Below are 27,047 nucleotides of genomic sequence, written 5' to 3'. Positions count from 1 at the left end.
GACAAGTAGAGCTATTTTATCCAGTGTAATTTATCACATACCACTATCTTGTTTTTTCTTATCCTCCTCTTCCTTTCTCTTTTCTGGCTTCCTGAAGCATAAAATTCCGCTTCAAATCCGAGGTTGTTTTGTATTTTGCCGCAGCAGAGATCGCGTGGTTGTCTGGCTGCTGTCAGCGACTTCTGAGAGGGGCCCCTTAAGGGGGATCCCGATAACAGTGTCATTGCACTTTACTGCATTGACTATCAATGGGGCGCTCACACAGTTTGTCGTTTCATTTTATTCTTAACCTGTCGCTGTCTTGGTGCCCCAGGCCAGCTCGAGGCCCCAAGCAATTGCTTGGTTTGCCTGCCTTGTCGCGACGGGCCTGCACACACACACACACACACACACACATAGACAGGACACTGGCATACAGCGCGCTCTCTTGTGTCTTGTCGCGCTTGGAAGCATTTACATGAATAGGAGCGTGGTGATCATGTAACGCTAAGCAAAAATTGATATAAAAACGGACGCTGCGTTATTTGCGTTAAATATTTTTAATGCGTTAAGCTTCCGTTTCACGTTGACCGAGTTTGGTGGAGATTGAATAAATCACCTACGAGGAGAACGTAAAAACTCAGACCCTGAATTATACAAATATTCACGTTCAAACAAAAACTTTCTGTGAAAAAAAGACACTTATAAACAGACACTTGTAGAAAATAATGTGAATTTTTTTTAAAAATAAATTTGAACTATGTCAGTAAATAATGAATTTAAAGACAAATGTGTCAAAAGTGATCTTTGCAAACACAGCACATGACCTTCTGTAAAGCACATGTATAGAAAACACACTCACACTCCTCTGTTTTAAAAAAAGAGTTCTGTCTGAATGAGTACATGAAATCACGGCTGTCAGATGATAAGAATTGTAACTCAAATGTGATTTAGAAAATGAGTTCTGTAGTGATATAGTGTCATAGTTCATGTCCACATTAACCACTACGTTGTAATACCAATAGCCATGTCATCATACACATTTGTGTCCTCATAAATCACATAAGCAAGCACAGAGAGAGAGAGAGAGAGAAAGGGAGTTTCAAAAATAATACAACACTGCCCCCTTTTGGTGATAGAGGGGAGGGCACACAAACAGTCAAAAACATTATTAAACTTTGACATGTTGCCATGGCAGCATTATTTGAAATATCAGGAATTCATTCATATGTCTCTATCTGTCATGTTTTCACATTATACTGATGAAGTTTGAAGTCAATCGTGTGAAAATAAGATGGTGATTCAAAGCATTTTTGAAAGTGACACACTTCCTGCTGCCAGTTGGTGGCGCTATAACTTTGACTCACAAAAGTCATATCCATGTGATCGGCCTCTTACAACGAACACACAGCTGAAGTTTCATCCAAATCAGTCAATGTTTGCACAAGTTATTACACACTTCCTGTTTACCTTTTCTCGCCATAAATTCGTTGCTTCGCCACGGCCAAACCGTTTAAGATATCAAAAATCCGTTCGCAATTTAGCATCCTCTGTGTCTTGACTTCATGCTGACCGAGTTTGGCACTGATTGAAACAATGGCCTCGGAGGAGTATATTAAATTCCAGAGCATGTGTTTTCAGAACAACCCATATTAGCTCACTTCCTGTTGGGCTGACACGTAACTTAGAGCACGAAAGTTGTTTGGCCCGATGAGGTCTATATGTGTACCGAGTTTCATACATGTACGTGCAAGTGTGTTTGATATATAGACCAAGTTTTCAGACCCCACTTTAGGGGGCGCTGTCGAGCCCCCCTGCCACGCCCGGGTACCAGCTTCAGCCCGGCTCTGATGGCCGCGCATTCCGATGTGTGTGCAAAGTTTCAAGAGTTTTTGAGCATGGTAAGGGCCCCAAAAGTGCCCGAGAAGTCGATAAAATAATAATAATAATAATAATTAAAGCTGCGAGCAGCGATGACGGGCCCAAGCCGGTGGCACCGCCACGCCGGTGGCATCAGCTTAACTGTGCACGGCAGGCAATATGCATTTAAACAGGAGAATATTTTAGAATCGCTCGAATATGCCACATTTACCGCAGCAACTGGTGCCACTATCACCACAAGCCACACCCATGATGTAATTTAAATCTAGATTAATTTTAATATCATAGGATAAAATAAATAAAAGTTATATTTTCCTGCTCAAAATTTTGTAAGTCCAGAAGGCCAGTATTTAATTCAAGGTGTTTGTAGTTCTTTTTTACTTATTCACACTAAAGTAGGGATGAAACGGTATGGAAATTTAACATCACGATTATAGTGACCCAAATTATCACGGTTATCAATATTATCACGGTTTTGTTCAAACAAGATGAAAGTGTTCAAAAAGAACAGATGCACACACTTAAAACATTTCAACAAGTTTTATATTTGAAATTAAACAAACAACAAATAACTAAAGCAGCTCTAAGCACTTTTTTAAGCTAGATTCTGTGGGATTTCTTTACTTAATGGCCGTCGTCAATAGCAACGCATAACGCATAAATAATAATAATTTGTCGTAAATATAATCTCTAATATTATCTCTGTAAATATATTCTCAATAAATATTCTCATCAGTGTTCAGCTACGATGCATTTAAATCAAGCATATTTTGTGTTAGAGCCCAAACAGTATCCAAGTGAAATAATGCATATCCATATTTCCATATGATTTGACAGTTTATTTTATTAAATATCAAAATGTGTGCATCATACCTGACACCTAGATGAACACTTTACAGTCAGTTTTATGACTGTCATTCTCTTTAAATGCTAGTGAAGTTTGGTAACGTTATACACGTTTCAATGTTGTATGTAACTTTGCAGACGGTCCCTAACTTCGCCAGCGTTATGCCAGTCATATCAGATGCGCTGTGGTTCTGCTGTGTTTTTTTTAAACCATTTTACCTAAATCACCAAAATAATAAATGTTATATTTACCCATGGCCTTCCCTGTTATACAGAAATGTAATAGTTATCAAACCTTCCTTAACTGCATAAATAATAAATGAAATATAGATGAATCATCATTAAAGCTACAATTTTCTCTGTTCCCGTTGTTCTTTGATGAACATTAATGACAGGCATCATCAGTGCTCCTGTCACTTTAAGAACAGCCGTGGATCTCACGCGCTGTCCCGCGCATCTCATTTCCTCACAACTCTTTAAGTTCATTTAAGACGTTATTTAACTAATTTAAGACTCGAATATGAGAATACTCACAATCCTCTGTGTTATTGTTTGTTCAAGAGCAAAAGAGAACTCGATGTGAGCAGGAAACTGACGCGAGTCTATCTATGCGTCGAGTGTGTGTGTGTGTGTGTGTGTGTGTGTGTGTGTCAGTGTCCCTTGATTAGCTGACATGAGACGCATCCACACAGATAGGACACTGACACACACACACACACACACACACACACACACACACACACACACACACAGCATACCAGCATAGCCATACAGTTTAAGTTCACCTACACTTTATATTAATAAAAAGGTTTACAGTGCAAATACTGTTGTTGCATATACTGTGCATAAAATTTGAAAACATTTGCAAAAAACACCACTGTATCATTAATTTTTTTTTAAACCTTTAAGTAACCATTTTTTAAACATCTATAAACATTACTTTTACATAGATAGACGGACCAGATATTCCTAACACTTTGGGAATACTTAAGGGTTACTAGTTGTTTTGTAAACTGTCTATAAACATTATCTGGATGGTTATTATAAAGTTGCAACCGATGACTATAATACCTTGTTAAATAGTTAATAAACAGTACCAGTAAAACGTGGGCAGTACCAGTAAAACATGTAAACAGTACCAGTCAAACATGTGGGTTGTCCTGATACTGTACTTCAAAATGTAACAGTGTAAAAATTGCCACAGAATAAAGTAATTGTTCAAGATCTATTGGTAACTCATAAAAATAATGTCATATTTGCATAAACTGTCACTACCGTATATATCCCGACACTAGCACATTAAGATAAGCTATGAAAAAAATCATGTTCCTCTGCCTCTTTCTGGTTAAATAATGTTTATAATAATTGTTAATATAGCATGCTATATTAACTATTCCAGGTTATTTATGCATAGCATAAATAATAGTTAGTATAGCATGCTATGCCACTTTCATCAAAACCTATTACAAAGCTATAGCAATCTCATGTCATTCCGTCTTTTCGAAAAAAAAGTTGCACTAACTGTTCGTTACAAGCAGCATTTGCCGTCAGGCAGGTAACGATAGCTAACATAAACATATTTTTGCTAGCCTACCTGCTGCAAACTTACACTTTTTTTGTACAAGACAAGTAGAGCTATTTTATCCAGTGTAATTTATCACATACCACTATCTTGTTTTTTCTTATCCTCCTCTTCCTTTCTCTATTTTCTTTTCTGGCTTCCTGAAGCATAAAATTCCGCTTAAAATCCGAAGATTTTGTATTTTGCCGCAGCAGAGATCGCGTGGTTGGCTGGCTGCTGTCAGCGACTTCTGAGAGGGGCCCCTTAAGGGGGATCCCGATAGCAGTGTCATTGCACTTTACTGCATTGACTATCAATGGGGCGCTCACACAGTTTGTCGTTTCATTTTATTCTTAACCTGTCGCTGTCTTGGGGCCCCAGGCCAGCTCGAGGCCCCAAGCAATTGCTTGGTTTGCCTGCCTTGTCGCGACGGGCCTGCACACACACACACACACACACACACACACACACACACACACACACACACACACACACACACACACACACACACACACACACACACACACACACACACACACACACACACACACACACACACACACACACACACACACACACACACACACACACACACACACACACACACAGAAAGAGAGTTTAAAAAATAACACAACACTGCCACCCTTTAGTGAGGGGAGGGCAGACAGAGAATAAATATTCAGAAGAAATATATTAAATAAAATAAATATATTGATCTGAAAAATAGTATGATTATTTTAAAGCTATTTGGTTACATTTTAATAAAACATTGTTTTAGTATGTTTTTAAACACACACACATACACGTTGTAATACCAGTGTAATACCCATGTCATTATACAAATTTGTGTCCTCATAAATCACAAACAAGAGAGAGAGAGAGAGAGAGAGAGAGAGAAACAAGTTTTTTTTTTATCCTGCTTCAAAACTAATACAATGCTGCCATCTTGTGTTCCTTGAGGGGAGAGCAGCAGACAGATAATTTCTGTTCCCCTTTTTTGTCCTTATTTAATCCCTCGCCATGGAAACACCGTTTGAGATATCCAATATCCGTTCACATTTTAGCATCTTCAGTATCTTTGTTTCATGTTGACAGAGTTTGGTGGAGATTGAATAAAACGCCTACGAGGAGAACATAAAAACTCAGACCCCGATTTAACCAAAAATTTACCTTCAAACCAAAATATCTGACTTCCTGTTGGTCGGAGCTAATGACTGTAAATTAGAAAGTTGTCCGGCTCGATGAGGTCAATATATATACTGAGTTTGGTGATTGTAGATGAAACGAAGCCCTTCACTTTTGTCAAAAGGTGGCGCTAGAGAGCCCCTCATCCCCGCCCGTTTCTGAGGCTTTGTCCATGTGTACTGACTGACATCTCTGATGTGTGTGTTGAGTTTCAAGCAGTTTCAAGCAATTTCAAGCATGCTAAGAGCCTCAGAACAGCCAAAAGATTATTAAACTTTGACACGTTGCCATGGCAACAGTATTTGAAATTTCAGGAATCCATTTCATACGTCTCTATCTCTCATGTTTTCACATTATACTGATGAAGTTTGAAGTAAATGGGGTGAAAATAAGATGGTGATTCAAAGCATTTTTGAAAGTGACACACTTCCTGCTGCCAGTTGGTGGCGCTATAACTTTGACTCACAAAAGTCATATCCATGTGATCGGCCTCTTACAACAAACACACAGCTGAAGTTTCATCCAAATCAGTCAATGTTTGCACAAGTTATAACACACTTCCTGTTTCCCTTTTCTCGCCATAAATTCGTTGCTTCGCCACGGCCACACCATTTGAGATATCAAAAATCCGCTCGCAATTTAGCATCCTGGATATGTTCTCTTCATGCTGACCGAGTTTGGCGATGATCGAAACAATGGCCTCGGAGGAGTATATTAAATTCCAGAGCATGGGTTTTCCGAACAACCGATTATAGCTCACTTCCTGTTGGGCTGACGCATAACTATGAGCACGAAAGTTGTTTGGCCCGATGAGGTCTATATGTGTACCGAGTTTCATACATGTACGTGCAAGTGTGTTTGATATATGGACCAAGTTTTCAGACCCCACTTAAGGGGGCGCTGTCGAGCCCCCCTGCCACGCCCGGGTACCAGCTTCAGCCCGGCTCTGATGGCCGCGCATTCCGACGCCTGTGCGAAGTTTCAAGAGTTTTCGAGCATGTTAAGTGCCCCAAAAGTACCCGAGAAGTCGAAAAAAAAAAAAAAAAAAAAAAAAAAAAAAAAACAAAGAATAATCTGAGGAAGAACAATAGGGCTCTGCGCCCTTTCAGGGCTTGGGCCCTAATAATTAAAGCTGCGAGCAGCGATGACGGGCCCAAGCCGGTGGCACTGCCACGCCGGTGGCATCAGCATAACTGTGCACGGCAGGCAATATGCATTTAAACAGGATAATTTTTTTAAATCGCTCGAATATGTCACATTAACCGCAGCAGCTGGTGCCACTATCACCACAAGCCACACCCATGATGTCATTTAAATGTAGATGATTTTTAATGTCATGGGATGAAATAGATCTCTTTCAAATATGTGAAAAGTTATCTTTTCCTGCTCAAAATGTTATAAGTCCAGAAGGCCAGTATTTAATTCAAGGTATTTGTATAGTTCTTTTTTTACTTATTCACAAGTGATAGTTATTTGTGATAGTCTATGATATGAAAGGGGTAAATTATCATCATCAAGAGAGAAAGGCACACACACAAACTCACAGGGTGAGAGAGAGACCCCACACACACACACACACACACACACACACACACACACACACCCAGGGTGAGCCTGAGAGTGAGGGGGGAGGGGAAGGACTGAGAGAGAGGCAATCTGCACATTGAACAAGATTCACAAGATTTTAACAACAAAAAGAAATAAAATCGAAATGGTGGGAGAAAGTTTTTTTTACTTCAATCTCTGAAAACATTATTTTGAATATATTTGAAATCACAGATGTTGGGTGATGAGAATTGTAACTCAAATATAATTTAGAAAACTAGTCCTGTCTGAATAGTGATATGTCAGTGAGATCAGCTCGGGCGCGCACACCGTCTATGGGTGATGTCACGTATTTTGCGAAATGCGCAGTTAGGTGATGTGTCGCCCTCCACACGTTGCGAAACAGACTCCGAAATGGGGAAATGTAAATTTGCGGACTCCTGGTTGGAGTAGGATGAGTTTAAACAATGACCGCAGGGTTTTTCTATGGTTTTTCCTGCATAGCGGCCGCATCCGTCACATTTCGTGCCACCTCCGTCTGTCGACAAAACTCAAGACAGGCAGTCACTTGCTCAGATTAGGCATGTCGTGGTAATTAAATAATCATCAGAAATATATATTGTCACATGATCTTTCAGCAATCATTATTAGTATTTTATGATTTGCTAGTACAAAGTCATCTAAAGCCATTCCATAGCTGAATGTCTTTCCTCCGCTGTAGCTGTCCATCATTCTCCGTTCAGCATTCAAACTGCGCGTCGCGTTTGGTTACAGTCAGTCAGCTGCTCGGTAAAGCTCACTCCAAGATGATATATTCCCGTTATAATACTTGATATGCAGATAAAATAATTTATCTTCCTGGAGTTTATCTAGCGGTTTCTGAACGATGTTGTGCTCGCCACCCGGGTGACAACACAAGGCATCACACGCACAATAACCGGAATTTAAAACTGTGAAGAAACCGACCGATATACATAGTAGACTAGGATTTGTGCGCTCAACGCTCATCGTCTCTTTATGCCGTGAACTTTTTAATGTGCACTCGCGCTGCACTGCGCCCTCTGACTCCATGTTGCTTTAAGCACATCATTCTGCACCCGGGATGCGCATAAGCGCATTGTGCCGCGCTTTCATATATTTTCATAGTTTTGTGCACTTAAAGATGATTAAAAAAAATCTTGTTCTCACGTATCTATCATATATTTGTTGCCCCTTTACAGAGCTGCACATTACGTTTACAATAAACTATAAATCTTGAAATGTTATATTATTTGTGTAGGCCCATATAATTATTTACATTCATATATAAATTAAATATAAATTGTTTTTTTTATAAATGTATTTAATAAGAACACAAAGTAATTTGTACCTTTTCATTAACATTTTTAGATTTTATAAAATTAGTCCAGAGATGTTTTTTCAAGAATTACTTTTTGTAATCGCAAATTTTTTTAACTATCCACTCACCTAATTTAATATATATTTTTGTTATAGCTTATGATTATATATTTTTATTTTATTGCTCAACAGTAGTTCTCATCGCCGATGAGGTCTTTAAATATTTTGAGAAGGTCTTAAAAAAGTCTTAAAAAGGTATTACAATTTACTTCAGGATTCCTGCATATACCCTGCATATGCATCATATGTGATCTTGGCAAACACAGCACATGACATTTTTATTTAAAATTAGAAAGTTTTAAATTAGTTAAATTAGATTAGTTAAATTAGAAAGTTGTCCGGCTCGAAGAGAACAATATATGTACGGGGACACATGAAATGTCTACAAATGTATGTCCTCAGAAATCACAGAAGCACACACACACACACACACACCACACACAGAGAGAGAGAGAGAGAGAGAGAGAGAGAGAGAGAGAGAGAGAGAGAGAGAGAGAGAGAGAGAGAGAGAGAGAGAGAGAGAGAGAGAGAGAGAGAGAGAGAAACAAGGTTTTTTTTTATCCTGCTTCAAAACTAAGACAATGCTGCCATCGTGTGTTCATTGAGGGAAGGGCAGCACACATTCCCCTTTTTTGTCCTTATTTAATCCCTCGGCATGGCAACACCGTTTGAGATATCCAAAATCCGTTCGCATTTTAGCATCTTCCGTATCTTTGTTTCATGTTGACCGAGTTTGGTGGAGATTGAATAAATCGCCTACGAGGAGAACGTAAAAACTCAGAGCCTGAATTACACCAATATTCACGTTCAAACCAAAATATCTGACTTCCTGTTGGTCGGAGCTAATGACTGTAAATTAGAAAGTTGTCCGGCTCGATGAGGTCAATATATATACTGAGTTTGGTGATTGTAGATGAAACGAAGCCCTTCACTTTTGTCAAAAGGTGGCGCTATAGAGCCCCTCATCCCCACCCGTTTCTGAGGCTTTGCCCATGTGTACTGACTAACATCTCTGATGTGTGTGTTAAGTTTCATGCAATTTCAAGCATGCTAAGAGTCTCAAAAACAGCCAAAGACATTATTAAGCTTTGACACGTTGCCATGGCAACAGTATTGGAAATTTCAGAAATCCATTCATATGTCTATATCTGCCATGTTTTCACATTATACTGATGAAGTTTTTAAGTCAATCGGGTCAAAATAAGACAGTGATTTAAAGCATTTTTAAAAAAAAGTGACACACTTCCTGCTGCCAGTTGGTGGCGCTATAACTTTGACTCACAAACGTCATATCCTTGCGATCGGCTTCCTACAACAAACACACAGCTGAAGTTTCATCCAAATCAGTCAATGTTTGCACAAGTTATAACACACTTCCTGTTTCCCTTTTCTCGCCATAAATTCGTTGCTTCGCCACGGCCAAACCGATTGAGATATCAAAAATCCGCTCGCAATTTAGCATCCTGAATATCTTGTCTTAATGCTGACCGAGTTTGGCAATGATCGAAACAATTGCCTCGGAGGAGTATATTAAATTCCAGAGCATGCGTTTTCCAAACAACCCAAAATAGCTCACTTCCTGTTGGGCGAAGTTTATGACTATGAGTGCGGAAGTTGTTTGCCCCGATGAGATCTATATGTGTACCGAGTTTCATACATATACGTGCAAGTGTGTTTGATATATAGACCAAATTTTAATAGGGGGCGCTGTCGAGCCCCCCTGCCACGCCCGGGTATCAGCTTCAGCCCGGCCCTGATGGCCGCAGATTCTGACGTATCTGCAAAGTTTCAAGAGTTTTTGAGCATGGTAAGGGCCCCAAAAGTGCCCGAGAAGTCGATAAAATAATAATAATAATAATTAAAGCTGCGAGCAGCGATGACGGGCCCAAGCCGGTGGCACCGCCACGCCGGTGGCATCAGCTTAACTGTGCACGGCAGGCAATATGCATTTAAACAGGAGAATATTTTAGAATCGCTCGAATATGCCACATTTACCGCAGCAACTGGTGCCACTATCACCACAAGCCACACCCATGATGTAATTTAAATCTAGATTAATTTTAATGTCATAGGATAAAATAGATAAAAGTTATCTTTTCCTGCTCAAAATTTTGTAAGTCCAGAAGGCCAGTATTTAATTCAAGGTGTTTGTAGTTCTTTTTTACTAATTCACACTAAAGTGATAGTTTTTTGTGATAGTCTATAATACGAAAGGGTTAAATTATCATTCCCAGAGAGAAAGGCACACACATAAACTCACAGGGTGAGAGAGACACCCCCCCCACACACACACACACACACACACACGTGCGCGCACACACTCAAACACACACACAGGGTGAGCCTGAGAGTGAGGGGGGAGGGGAAGGACTGAGAGAGAGGCAATCTGCACATTGAACAAGATTCACAAGATTTTAACAACAAAAAGAAATATAATCTAAATGGTGGGAGAAAGTTTTTTTTATTTCACTCTCTGAAAAAATTATTTTGAATATATTTGAAATCAATATGTGTGGTCCAATATAAAAAATAAATTACAAAATTAATAAATGGAACCAAATCACAGAAACAGCAAAGATGATTTTAATATCAGTGTCAGGTAAGAGTAAGATGCGTGTCTACATTTTATGGAAGTTTATTATAAATAGACACTTTTATAAAATCATGTGAAATTTATGTTTTAATACATTTATATTATATCAGTAAATAATTAATTTAAAGACATATGCATCATCCGTGATCTTGGCAAACACATCACATGACGTTTTTATTTCAAGTGAAAGTTATTTGTGATAGCCTATATAAAAAGGGTTAAATTATCATCATCAAGAGAGAAAGACACACACACACACACACACACACACACACACACACACACACACACACACACACACACACACACACACACACACACACACACACACACACACACACACACACACACACACACACACACACACACACACACACACACACACACACACACACCGCAGCATAGCCATACAGTTTAAGTTCACCCACACTATATATTAATAAAAAGGTTTACAGTGCAAATACTGTTGTTGCAAATACTGTGCATAAAATTTGAAAACATTTGCAAAAAACACCACTGTATCATTACATTTTTTTTTTAAACCTTTAAGTAACCATTTTTTAAACATCTATAAACATTACATTTACATAGATAGACGGACCAGATATTCCTAACACTTTGGGAATACTTTAGGGTTACTAGTTGTTTTGTAAACTGTCTATAAACATTATCTGGATGGTTATTGTAAAGTTGCAACCGATGACTATAATACCTTGTTAAATAGTTTAATAAACAGTACCAGTAAAACGTGGGCAGTACCAGTAAAACATGTAAAAAGTACCAGTCAAACATGTGGGTTGTCCTGATACTGTACTTCAAAATGTAATAGTGTAAAAATTGCCACAGAATAAAGTAATTGTTCAAGATCTATTGGTAACTCATAAAAATAATGTCATATTTGCATAAACTGTCACTACCGTATACATCCCGACACTAGCACATTAAGATAAGCTATGAAAAAAATCATGTTCCTCTGCCTCTTTCTGGTTAAATAATGTTTATAATAATTGTTAATATAGCATGCTATATTAACTATTCCAGGTTATTTATGCATAGCATAAATAATAGTTAGTATAGCATGCTATGCCACTTTCATCAAAACATATTACAAAGCTATAGCAATCTCATGTCATTCCGTCTGTTCGAAAAAAAAGTTGCACTAACTGTTCGTTACAAGCAGCATTTGCCGTCAGGCAGGTAACGATAGCTAACATAAACATATTTTTGCTAGCCTACCTGCTGCAAACTTACACTTTTTTTGTACAAGACAAGTAGAGCTATTTTATCCAGTGTAATTTATCACATACCACTATCTTGTTTTTTCTTATCCTCCTCTTCCTTTCTCTTTTTTCTTTTCTGGCTTCCTGAAGCATAAAATTCCGCTTCAAATCCGAAGATTTTGTATTTTGCCGCAGCAGAGATCGCGTGGTTGGCTGGCTGCTGTCAGCGACTTCTGAGAGGGGGCCTTTTAAGGGGGATCCCGATAACAGTGTCATTGCACTTTACTGCATTGACTATCAATGGGGCGCTCACACAGTTTGTCGTTTCATTTTATTCTTAACCTGTCGCTGTCTTGGTGCCCCAGGCCAGCTCGAGGCCCCAAGCAATTGCTTGGTTTGCCTGCCTTGTCGCGACGGGCCTGCACACACACACACACACACACACACACACACACACACACACACACACACACACACACACACACACACACACAGGACATTGGCATACAGCGTGTTCTCTTGTGTCTTGTCGCGCTTGGAAGCATTTACATGAATAGGAGCGTGATCATGTAACGCTAAGCAAAAATGGATATAAAAACGGACGCTGCGTTATTTGCGTTAAATATTTTTAATGCGTTAAGCTTCCGTTTCACGTTGACCGAGTTTGGTGGAGATTGAATAAATCGCCTACGAGGAGAACGTAAAAACTCAGAAACTGAATTATACAAATATTCACGTTCAAACAAACTTTCTGTGAAAAAAGACACTTATAAACAGACACTTGTAGAAAATAATGTGAATTTTTTTTTTTTTTATAAATTTGAACTATGTCAGTAAATAATGAATTTAAAGACAAATGTGTCAAAAGTGATCTTTGCAAACACAGCACATGACCTTCTGTAAAGCACATGTATAGAAAACACACTCACACTCCTCTGTTTTAAAAAAAGAGTTCTGTCTGAATGAGTACATGAAATCACGGCTGTCAGGTGAAAAGAATTGTAACTCAAATGTCATTTAGAAAATTAGTCCTGTAGTGATATAGTGTCATAGTTCATGTCCACATTAACCACTACGTTGTAATATCAGTGTAATACCCATGTCATCATACACATTTGTGTCCTCATGAATCACATTAACAAGCACACATACAGAGAAAGGGAGTTTCAAAAATAATACAACACTGCCACCTTGTGGTGATAGAGGGGAGGGCACACAAACAGCCAAAAACATTATTAAACTTTGACATGTTGCCATGGCAACATTTTTTGAAATATTAGGAATCCATTCATATGTCTCTATCTGTCATGTTTTCACATTATACTGATGAAGTTTGAAGTCAATCAGGTGAAAATAAGATGGGGATTCAAAGCATTTTTGAAAGTGACACACTTCCTGCTGCCAGTTGGTGGCGCTTTAACTTTGACTCACAAAAGTCATATCCATGTGATCGGCCTCTTACAACGAACACACAGCTGAAGTTTCATCCAAATCATTCAATGTTTGCACAAGTTATTACACACTTCCTGTTTCCCTTTTCTCGCCATAAATTCGTTGCTTCGCCACGGCCAAACCGTTTGAGTTATCAAAAATCCGCTCGCAATTTAGCATCCTCTGTGTCTTGACTTCATGCTGACCGAGTTTGGCACTGATTGAAACAATGGCCTCGGAGGAGTATATTAAATTCCAGAGCATGTGTTTTCAGAACAACCCATATTAGCTCACTTCCTGTTGGGCTGACACGTAACTTAGAGCACGAAAGTTGTTTGGCCCAATGAGGTCTATATGTGTACCGAGTTTCATACATGTACGTGCAAGTGTGTTTGATATATAGACCAAGTTTTCAGACCCCACTTTAGGGGGCGCTGTCGAGTCCCCCTGCCACGCCCGGGTACCAGCTTCAGCCCGGCTCTGATGGCCGCGCATTCCGATGTGTGTGCTAAGTTTCAAGAGTTTTTGAGCATGGTAAGAGCCCCAAAAGTGCCCGAGAAGTCGATAAAATAATAATAATAATAATAATTAAAGCTGCGAGCAGCGATGACGGGCCCAAGCCGGTGGCACCGCCACCCCGGTGGCATCAGTTTAACTGTGCACGGCAGGCAATAGGCATTTAAAATGGGAAAACATAAAAGGACTATGTCAAAGTCATCTGAATTCACCACATTAACTGCAGCAGTTGGTGCTGCTATGACCACAAACCACAACAGCCACATCTATGAGATCAATTAAATTTATATGAATTTCATGTCAGATTATGTCAAAGGTCAAATTGGAATGAGTTCAGAATACCATTCGAATGCTGATGTTGTTTTATTCTAACACTTCTCTTCATGTGTTTTTGAGCTACCTTAGCTACCATTTGTGCACCAATCTTATGCACCATAAAACATGCTTTAATTTCAATATGGGTGGTCCAATAAATTTTTTTTAATAAAAAATGTATAAATGGAGCCAAATCACAGAAACTGCAAAGATGATTTTAATATCAGTGTCAGGTAAGAGTAAGATGCGTGTCTACATTTTATGGAAGTTTATTATAAATAGCCACTTTTATAAAATCATGTGAAATTTATGTTTTAATACATTTATATTATATCAGTAAATAATTAATTTAAAGACATGTGCATCATACGTGATCTTGGCAAACACATCACATGACGTTTTTATTTCAAGTGATAGTTATTTGTGATAGCCTATATGAAAGGGTTAAATTATGATCAAGAGAGAAAGTCACACACACACACACACACACACACACAATGATAGAGTGAGAGTGAGGGGGAGGGGAAGGACTGAGAGAAAGGCAAACACACAAACTCACAGGGTGAGAGAGAGACCCCCCCCACACACACACACACACACACACACACACACACACACACACACAGATAGAGAGGGGGAAGGGGAAAGACAGGCAGATGGCATTCCATAGACTTAATGGTTTGTATACTGTACAAACTGTACATTCTATCCCCCTACACTACCCCTAAGCCTACATATCGCACACACACACACACACACACACACACACACACACCATAGCTGTCAACCCTCCCGTTTTTTCCGGGTTTCTCACGTATTTTAGCTCTTTTCCCGCTGTCTTCCCGTTTTAGTATTTTCCCGTAAAATATCCCGTATTTTTACGTTCTGATTGTGTTAACTCAGAACACGCAACTATCTGGTTTAGTGCCAGAAGACGCGAATGAGAAGTCGCGCGCACTGTGAGAAAATTTTCCGTGCACTCATCCGAGAGCGCGCACACGTCTCTCAGCGCGCAAATATTGAGTTCTCTTTCAAGTCTTGCTCTTGAATGGACAAACTCACGCAAAAAGTATGTCAACATATTGATGAGTATTCTAGCAGACATAGTCTGTATATGGCTTAAGTAAGCTTTATACAGTCCAGAAAAGACGACGCATATCCGAGGTCTTAAAGGGGCAGTAGCCTTTACTGCTGTCTGTTTAATGTCAAACAAAAGACAAGGGCATCACTCACTGCTCTTGATTGAATAACGTTTGTAAGTTTAATAGGATTAATCTTTAATTTATACAGTCATATATGCAATGTTATTTTACATTTGATCAATTTCTGTACCTGAAAACTAATGTTAGACGTACCTGAAAAACCTGAAAAGCATAGTTTATTTTATTAGTATCTTTGCTCAATAGTATTTATTTGTGCTGCTGCTTGTATTTAAATGATTTGTTCTTATTATTTTCTTTTGTTTTATTTGACAGTAGTCCTTTTTTCCCTGAACATAGCAAATACTGAACCGTACCGAAACGGTGAACCTCAAACCGTGATACAAACCGAACCGTGAGCAATCTGTACCGTTACACCCCTAGCGTAACGTATGATAAAATGACTGAAAAAAGGTTGGGAAACACTGGCTTAGGCTACTATCGAAGAAGAAGAAGACAGTTGCAGCCGCGGTTGGGAGGAAGAGGGAAAAAGTAGCGGGAAGTAAACTTCAAGGAGAGTATAGTAATAATAAATGATAATAAATGGAATAAATAAATAATAAATGAAAATAATAAATGTTATATTTACCCATGGCCTTCCCTGTTATACAGAAATGTAATAGTTATCAAACCTTCCTTAACTGTATAAATAATAAATGAAATATAGATGAATCATCATTAAAGCTACAATTTTCTCTGTTCCCGTTGATCTTTGATGAACATTAATGACAGGCTGACTCCACAAAATGACTCTAATTTGCCTCTTTGAAAAATAATTCTCTAATTTAACCTTATTACTATACTAATTGTAATATAAATAATACAAATATTAGAAGAAAAATATTTTAAGTGGTCATTATTGACAATAAATATTGCACAACTAGTATTTAGTACCAAAAGATCTCCTCAAAATATTCAATAAATATTATTGAACTAAAATATAGAACATTTATTTAATTGAAAAATAGTTAAGGTGTATGGTCACATTTGACCATCAATTAGTATGAGTATGACCAATTAGTATGGAATACCTGAAGGCTAAGTACAATAAAAAACATTAACATTAATGTTAACATTGTTGCATTACTCTCCATTATAAAACGATCCTGTATGGTTGATGTAATAATCAATGCACACTATGCTGTACTGTTTACCAAAACTTGCTGCAAACCCCTGTAAAGTGGAGCTGTTGTGTATCAAGCCATTCAAATGTATTGACACAGCGCTAGAAGTATTGAGATTTCTGTGAAGCACGACTGCGCGCGCCGCCGGGAGATGATAGAGCATGTCGCAACTCCGTATGGTTTTTCAACACTCTGGCTTTAACTGTTATGCCATATTAGCGCCAAAACGCTATTTATTGTTTGAATTTCGCATTAAAACTTTAAAAAATGTAAAAGCTTAGACATTGTTTAATATCAAAAGCAGGTTTGGCAATTTGGCGTGAGATTAAGTTGGGCAGCGTGAGAGCGTGAGACAGAGCCTGAAAGCGTGAGTGTCACGCCAAATGCGTGAGAGTTGGCAACCCTAGGCAAAAGAGAACTCGATGTGAGCAGGAAACTGACGCGAGTCTATCTATGCATCGAGTGTGTGTGTGTGTGTGTGTGTGTGTGTGTGTGTGTGTGTCAGTGTCCCTTGAATAGCTGACATGAGACGCATCCACACAGACAGGACACTGACACACACACATACACATACACACACACACAGACAGGACACACACACACACACACACACACAGACAGGACACTAACACACACACAGACAGGACACTGGCATACAGCGCGCTCTCTTGTGTCTTGTCGCGCTTGGAAGCATTTACATGAATAGGAGCGTGATCATGTAACGCTAAGCAAAAATGGATATAAAAACGGATGCTGTGTTATTTGCGTTAAATATTTTTAATGCGTTAAGCTTCCGTTTCACGTTGACCGAGTTTGGTGGAGATTGAATAAATCACCTACGAGGAGAACGTAAAAACTCAGACCCTGAATTATACAAATATTCACGTTCAAACAAAAACTTTCTGTGAAAAAAAGACACTTATAAACAGACACTTGTAGAAAATAATGTGAATTTTTTTTAAAAATAAATTTGAACTATGTCAGTAAATAATGAATTTAAAGACAAATGTGTCAAAAGTGATCTTTGCAAACACAGCACATGACCTTCTGTAAAGCACATGTATAGAAAACACACTCACACTCCTCTGTTTTAAAAAAAGAGTTCTGTCTGAATGAGTACATGAAATCACGGCTGTCAGATGATAAGAATTGTAACTCAAATGTGATTTAGAAAATGAGTTCTGTAGTGATATAGTGTCATAGTTCATGTCCACATTAACCACTACGTTGTAATACCAATAGCCATGTCATCATACACATTTGTGTCCTCATAAATCACATAAGCAAGCACAGAGAGAGAGAGAGAGAGAAAGGGAGTTTCAAAAATAATACAACACTGCCCCCTTTTGGTGATAGAGGGGAGGGCACACAAACAGTCAAAAACATTATTAAACTTTGACATGTTGCCATGGCAGCATTATTTGAAATATCAGGAATTCATTCATATGTCTCTATCTGTCATGTTTTCACATTATACTGATGAAGTTTGAAGTCAATCGTGTGAAAATAAGATGGTGATTCAAAGCATTTTTGAAAGTGACACACTTCCTGCTGCCAGTTGGTGGCGCTATAACTTTGACTCACAAAAGTCATATCCATGTGATCGGCCTCTTACAACGAACACACAGCTGAAGTTTCATCCAAATCAGTCAATGTTTGCACAAGTTATTACACACTTCCTGTTTACCTTTTCTCGCCATAAATTCGTTGCTTCGCCACGGCCAAACCGTTTAAGATATCAAAAATCCGTTCGCAATTTAGCATCCTCTGTGTCTTGACTTCATGCTGACCGAGTTTGGCACTGATTGAAACAATGGCCTCGGAGGAGTATATTAAATTCCAGAGCATGTGTTTTCAGAACAACCCATATTAGCTCACTTCCTGTTGGGCTGACACGTAACTTAGAGCACGAAAGTTGTTTGGCCCGATGAGGTCTATATGTGTACCGAGTTTCATACATGTACGTGCAAGTGTGTTTGATATATAGACCAAGTTTTCAGACCCCACTTTAGGGGGCGCTGTCAAGCCCCCCTGCCACGCCCGGGTACCAGCTTCAGCCCGGCTCTGATGGCCGCGCATTCCGATGTGTGTGCAAAGTTTCAAGAGTTTTTGAGCATGGTAAGGGCCCCAAAAGTGCCCGAGAAGTCGATAAAATAATAATAATAATTAAAGCTGCGAGCAGCGATGACGGGCTCAAGCCGGTGGCACCGCCACGCCGGTGGCATCAGCTTAACTGTGCACTGCAGGCAATAGGCATTTAAAATGGGAAAACATAAAAGGACTATGTCAAAGTCATCTGAATTCACCACATTAACTGCAGCAGTTGGTGCTGCTATGACCACAACAGCCACATCTATGAGATCAAATAAATTTAAATTAATTTCATGTCAGATGATGTCAAAGGTCAAATTGGAATGAGTTCACAATACCATTCAAATGCTGATGTTGTATTATTGTAACACTTCTCTTCATATGCATATCAGGGTGTCCGCGGGGTCTTAAAAAGTATTAAAAGTTGATAAATTCATTTTTGGAAAATGAAGGCCCTTAAAAGGTATTAAAAAGTCTTAATCACGATTTTATGAGGTATTACATTTTGTTCAAGCTTTGTCAAAAGAGTTTGACTCCAAAAAGTATTCATGAATATATTTATTTTCATCCCCATAACTATATAAAAAAAAAAACCGGTTTGCTCGGTCAGTGAGATCAGCTCGGGGCGCGCGCACCGTCTACGGGTGACGTCACATATTTTGCGAAATGCGCGGTTAGGTGATGTGTCGCCCTCCACACATTGCGAAACAGACTCCGAAATGGGGAAATGTAAATTTGCGGACTCCTGGTTGGAGAAGGATGAGTTTAAACAATGACCGCAGGGTTTTTCTATGGTTTTTCCTGCATAGCGGCCGCATCCGTCAAATTTCGTGCCACCGCTGTCTGTCGACAAAACTCAAGACAGGCAGTCCCTTGCTCAGATTAGGCATGTCGTGGTAATTAAATAATCATCAGAAATATATATTGTCACATGATCTTTCAGCAATCATTATTATTATTTTATGATTTGCTAGTACAAAGTCATCTAAAGCCATTCCATAGCTGAATGTCTTTCCTCCGCTGTAGCTGTCCATCATTCTCCGTTCAGAATTCAAACTGCGCGTCGCGTTTGGTTACAGTCAGTCAGCTGTTCGGTAAAGCTCACTCCAAGATGATATATTCCCGTTATAATACTTGATATGTAGATAAAATAATTTATCTTCCTGGAGTTTATCTAGCGGTTTCTGAACGATGTTGTGCTCGCCACCCGGGTGACAACACAAGGCATCACACGCACAATAACCGGAATTTAAAACTGTGAAGAAACCGACCGATATACATAGTAGACTAGGATTTGTGCGCTCAACGCTCATCGTCTCTTTATGCCGTGAACTTTTCAATGTGCACTCGCGCTGCACTGCGCCCTCTGACTCCATGTTGCTTTAAGCGCATCATTTTGCACCCGGGATGCGCATAAGCACATTGTGCCGCGCTTTAATATATTTTCATAGTTTTGATTCTTGTTCTCACGTATCTATCATATATTTGTTGTCCCTTTACAGAGCTGCACATTATGTTTACAATAAACTATAAATCTTGAAATGTTATATTATTTGTGTAGGCCCATATAATTATTTACATTCATATATAAATTAAATATAAATAGTTTTTTTATAAATGTATTTAATAAGAACACAAAGTAATTTGTACCTTTTCATTAACATTAGAACATTAGATTTTATAAAAATTAGTCCAGAGATGTTTTTTCAAGAATTACTTTTTGTAATTGCAATTTCTTTTAACTATCCACTCACCTAATTTAATATATATTTTTGTCATAGCTTATGATTATATATTTTTATTTTATTGCTCAACAGTAGTTCTCATCGCCGATGAGGTCTTTACATATTTTGAGAAGGTCTTAAAAAAGTCTTAAAAAGGTATTAAAATTTACTTCAGGATTCCTGCATATACCCTGCATATGCATCATACGTGATCTTGGCAAACACAGCACATGACATTTTTATTTAAAGTGATAGTTATTTGTGAAAGCCTATATGAAAGGGTTAAATTATCATCATGAAGAGAGAAAGTCACACACACACAGAGAGAGAGAGAGAGAGAGAGAGAGAGAGAGAGAGAGAGAGAGAGAGAGAGAGAAAGAGAGAGAGAGTGTGAGAGAGAGAGTGAGGGGGAGGGGAGGAGAGGGGAAGGACAGAGAGAGTGAGATTCTGATTGAATAAAAACATTTTTAAAAAAAATCTAAACAGTGGGAGAGAGTTGGTATTTCATTGTCTGAAACTTTATTTTACTATAGGAATAAGTTTTATCTTCAAAATAGATTCTGCATTTACATTTTTAATAAAACATTGTTTAGTCTGGGGTTTTTTTGGACACATGAAATGTCATAAACCATGTAATACCAGTGTAATACCCATGTCATACAAATTTGTGTCCTCTTAAATCACATAAACAAGCACACACACACACACACACACACACACACACACACACACACACACACACACACACACACACACACACACACACACACACACACACACACACACACACACACACACACACACACACACACACACACACAGGCAGAGATGCATGCTTAAGCGGCCAACCCCCACCCCCCTTCAAACACACACAGTGAGAAAGTGAGAGTGAGGGGGGGAGGGGAAGGAAAGGCAGAGGACATTGCATAGACTTAATGGTTTTTATACTGTACAAACTGTACATTCTATCCCCCTACACTACCCCTACTCCTAAACCTACCATCACAGAAAACATTCTGCATTTTTACATTTTGAATAAAACATTGTTTAGAAAGCTAGACAGTGAATTAAAGCATTTTTGAAAGTGACACACTTCCTGCTGCCAGTTGGTGGCCACACACACACACACACACACACACACACACACACACACACACACTCACACTCACACTCACACTCACACTCACACTCACACTCACACTCACACAGACAAACCCCTTAGAGAGAAAGAGAGATGGGATTTTTTTATCCTGTTTCAAAACTAACACAATGCTGCCATCTTGTGTACATTGAGTTCATATATATATATATATATATATATATATATATATATATATATATATATATATATATATATATATATATATATATATATATATATATATATTCATCTGAAAAATAGTATAGTCATTCCGTTTCATGTTGACCGAGTTTGGTGGAGATTGAATAAATCGCCTACGAGGAGAACGTAAAAACTCAGACCCTGAATTATACAAATATTCATCTTCAAACCAAAATATCTGACTTCCTGTTGGTCGGAGCTAATGACTGTAAATTATAAAGTTGTCCGGCTCGAAGAGAACAATATATGTACGGGTACACATGAAATGTCTACAAATGTAGGTTCTCAGAAATCACAGAAGCACACACAGAGAGAGAGAGAGAGAGAGAGAGAGAGAGAGAGAGAGAGAGAGAGAAACAAGGTTTTTTTTAATCCTGCTTCAAAACTAACACAATGCTGCCATCTTGTGTTCATTGAGGGAAGGGCAGCACAGACAGGCACAATAGATTCAAAGAAATATTTATAAAATATGTATATATTCATCTGAAAAATAGTACAGTCATTTTAAATTAATCTAAGTTCAATTACCAAACATACAATCTTAATTTAATTGAAATCAAAATATGATTTTACAAGATATGAGACAATTTCTGTTCCCCTTATTTTGTCCTTATTTAATCCCTCACCATGGCAACACCGTTTGAGATATCCAATATTCGTTCGCATTTTAGCATCTTCCATATCTTTGTTTCATGTTGACCAAGTTTGGTGGAGATTGAATAAATCGCCTACGAGGAGAACGTAAAAACTCAGACCCTGAATTATATAAATTTTCACCTTCAAACCAAAATATCTGACTTCCTGTTGGTCGGAGCTAATGACTGTAAATTAGAAAGTTGTCCGGCTCGAAGAGAACAATATATCTACCGAGTTTGGTGACTGAAGATAAAACTAACCCCCCCACTTTTGTCAAAAGGTGGCGCTATAGAGCCCCTCATCCCCACCCGTTTCTGAGGCTTTGCCCATGTGTACTGACTAACATCTCTGATGTGTGTGTTAAGTTTCATGCAATTTCAAGCATGCTAAGAGTCTCAAAAACAGCCAAAAACATTATTAAACTTTGACACGTTGCCATGGCAACAGTATTGGAAATTTCAGAAATCCATTCATATGTCTATATCTGCCATGTTTTCACATTATACTGATGAAGTTTGAAGTCAATCGGGTCAAAATAAGACTGTGATTTAAAGCATTTTTTTTAAAAAGTGACACACTTCCTGCTGCCAGTTGGTGGCGCTATAACTTTGACTCACAAACGTCATATCCTTGCGATCGGCTTCCTACAACAAACACACAGCTGAAGTTTCATCCAAATCAGTCAATGTTTGCACAAGTTATAACACACTTCCTGTTTCCCTTTTCTCGCCATAAATTCGTTGCTTCGCCACGGCCAAACCGATTGAGATATCAAAAATCCGCTCGCAATTTAGCATCCTGAATATCTTGTCTTAATGCTGACCGAGTTTGGCAATGATCGAAACAATTGCCTCGGAGGAGTATATTAAATTCCAGAGCATGCGTTTTCCGAACAACCCAAAATAGCTCACTTCCTGTTGGGCGAAGTTTATGACTATGAGTGCGGAAGTTGTTCGCCCCGATGAGATCTATATGTGTACCGAGTTTCATACATATACGTGCAAGTGTGTTTGATATATAGACCAAATTTTAATAGGGGGCGCTGTTGAGCTCCCCTACCACGCCCGGGTATCAGCTTCAGCCCGGCTCTGATGGCCGCAGATTCCGATGTATCTGCAAAGTTTCAAGAGTTTTCGAGCATGGTAAGGGCCCCAAAAGTGCCCGAATAGTCGATAAGAAAAATAATAATAAGAATCCTAAGGAAAACAATAGGGCTCTGCGCCCTTTCAGGCTTGAGCCCTAATAATAATAATAATAAGAAACAGAGGAAGAACAATAGGGCTCTGCGCCCTTTCAGGGCTTGGGCCCTAATAATAAGAAACAGAGGAAGAACAATAGGGCTCTGCGCCCTTTGGGCTTGGGCCCTAATAAGAAACAGAGGAAGAACAATAGGGCTCTGCGCCCTTTCAGGGCTTGGGCCCTAATAATAATAATAATAAGAAACAGAGGAAGAACAATAGGGCTCTGCGCCCTTTCAGGGCTTGGGCCCTAATAAGAAACAGAGGAAGAACAATAGGGCTCTGCGCCCTTTCAGGGCTTGGGCCCTAATAAGAAACAGAGGAAGAACAATAGGGCTCTGCGCCCTTTCAGGGCTTGGGCCCTAAAAAGAATAATCCTTAGGGGAACAATAGGGCTCTGCGCCCTTTCAGGGCTTGGGCCCTAATAATCTGAGGAAGAACAATAGGGCTCTGCGCCCTTTCAGGGCTTGGGCCCTAAAAAAAAAAAAAAAACAAAGAATAATCTGAGGAAGAACAATAGGGCTCTGCGCCCTTTCAGGGCTTGGGCCCTAATTATTAATAATAATGCATTTAGTTGGCTATTGTTTTTGTAAGGGATAATCCATGGCTAGCTATGCATTAAAATCCTTTAATGCATGGATAGCCATGGATTATCCCGCTTATATCTTGGTTATTTGCCAAGTTAAAAACAAGTTAAAGCTGTAACTGATGTTTACAGTGTAATTTTTTAACAGACGGGTTAAAATGACAGTTATTTTCTTAAGTTACAGCTCAATAGTTCTAGCACTCCGTCCGCTTTAAATAAAGCAGAGCCATCGGATTGTTTTTATTTGAACGAATTATCACATTTATTTAAATTCATTATTAAAAGAGAGAGACAGAGAACTGAAAGAGAAAGATCAGAGAGAGAGAGAGAGAGAGAGAGAGAGAGAGAGAGAGAGAGAGAGAGAGAGAGAGAGAGAGAGATGCTTGCGCGAGTTACCTGCACTGTGTGCATCTCTTCTTTAAAGTCTAACGTACAGTCTGAAGTTCCCTCGTTGCTTAAACATATAGCTAACATAGGCTAACTTAATGATTCTATAATGGATTTATTAAAACTCTTTATGAATGACAGGCAACACTGACAGTGACAAGGCAATCTTTATTTGAACTAATCATGTAATTTATTTAAATTATTTATGTAGAGTGTGAAATAAAACCGGCGTCTCTAACCACAGTTTAGGCTACTATAAATATAAAGACACATTACATTTATTGAAATACATTCAATTAAATAATAAAAATAAAAAAATCAAACAGTTGGAAATTTTGTTTGGGGATGTTATACTAATTGATGTTAAACTCAACATTTCCATTTATCGTGAAATTAATAAATAATTTTTCCTGTAGCGCTTTAAAACTGATTTAAAGACGGCATTGCTTGACTTGAAGTCTTTATCACGCATGATGTTGTATTTTGTAATGTGACGGTTAATACCTGCTCTGAGACGCATCAAACTTGCAACACTGTATTTGCGTCCAGCGGTAGACTGAACAGAGGCATTAAACTCCCGCAATGTCTCATTTAAAAGAGAAGCAGAGTAGGTCTCAACATCACAATTGCTCTATCTTTGGCGCAAAAAGTCACTGAAAGTGTTAACTGCCCATTTATTGACCTCATCTTTGTCGTCTTCTATCTTATCTAGCTCTGCCGTTGTTAAATCCTTGTGCCGCTTTTTGTCATTCCACGTCTTCTCCAAGTCTGCTATTTTGTCTTGTGCCTGGGCCCATATCTCTAAATTGCCATATTCGCCGTACAAATTAAACAATATGCAAAAATCATCCATTTAGCCTACCTAAATGAATGTTTTAATATATGTCTCTCACTCTGTTTGCAAGCGTAACTGTGTTACTAAGGTTACCAATGTTTATAGTGGCGGATTAATTTCGAACTGTAATCAAACTGACTGGAACTATCTGTGCATTAAACGGTTTTACTGCACACCTTCCAGCCAATCAGAATCAAGTGTTTAAACAGACCATGGTATAAATATATTATAATTTGGTTTGTTTTCCCCCAAAACACAGTTCATAAAATGCTATAAAAGTCAGTATTTTGTGCCTTGGGCTGCTGAATTTGTTTTAAATAATTGGTCTCTCATGTTTTGTTTCTCTTTCATAATGGTACCATTATGTTTTCACAAAGTCTGCGTGAAAACTGGTGTTAAGAGCAAGAACTTCAGTCTGGTATTTGGTGCCTCTCAATTCTCAGAGCGCCTAATTAGTAAATTAATTATTTGGTTAACATTTAGGTAGATGCTTTCTTATCCAAAACAAGTCTCAATTCACTAATTGCACGGACCGTCCCTCTGGATCGTGTTAGCGTGGAGGACATTGCACAATGGCACAGAGCAGGATCGTGTTCTTGGTGATTCTCCTAATTGGAATCAAACATGTGTTTTCAGCCCAGATCCATAAATTGTTAGACTGCCAATACCAAAACACAAAACCCCTTTTCATCCCTGCTGAAGGGACTAGAAGGCTAGTTTATGCTGATTTGATACTGTTATACAGGTGCTGATCTTTTCAGCATATTCTTTACATTATATGTAGTGCTGGAGGCAGGATCTAGAAGAGATAAAGCTGTGCACATGACCATAAACTTGGCCAGCATGATTTGAGTTTCCCCAGCACTGAGCGTATTAAAGACCGTGTGTGTGTGTGTGTGCGCGCGTGTGTTTTATTTGTGTTTCCCCTGATGAGGCACACTGACTATTGCAAAACACTGTACTGAGAGGAGTTTCCTGCATTGTGGAAAGGTTGATGGAGGAAGTGAGAGACAAAGGCAAAGAAGAGCGTGAGAATCAGGGAGGAAGAGAGTGAATATAAAGATACATGTTTGGACATGAATGAGCATGAAGAGGAATCTGAATTATTATTTATGAATATTATTTGCATTTGGCAAACGCTCTTACCAATGCAGTGTTTTCAAGGTAATAATGTATCGTGTGTTCCCTGGCTGGGAGTCCAACCTTTGACCTTGTTGCAAGCGCCATGCTATGCTGGAATTTGAAAATCAAACTGGAAACACTATTAAAGGAAACCTGAAAATATCAAGCAATTTTTTACAAGTGTGATTTAAAAAATGTATGTTAATTTAAGTGTTTGGATGTATATAAATAGAAAATGCGTTTATAAATTCAGTATCTTAAATAACTGGAAAAGTCTCCAAAAGGTCATGGAA

The 27,047-nt window shown here is 38.6% G+C and overlaps 1 protein-coding gene across 1 annotated transcript in view; it reads left to right on the top strand.

Moving 5' to 3' along the window:
* map3k22 (mitogen-activated protein kinase kinase kinase 22) overlaps positions 1 to 27,047 on the top strand; it is a 129,764-nt gene that overhangs the window by 85,259 nt on the left and 17,458 nt on the right. The window lies entirely within an intron of this gene.

This window comes from Gobio gobio (assembly GCF_949357685.1).
Source record: "Gobio gobio genome assembly, chromosome: 23".
In the NCBI taxonomy this organism is placed as follows: Eukaryota; Metazoa; Chordata; class Actinopteri; order Cypriniformes; family Gobionidae; genus Gobio; species Gobio gobio.
The sequence above is the reverse complement of the archived record's forward strand: the minus strand, read 5'-3'. Positions and strand labels throughout refer to the sequence as shown.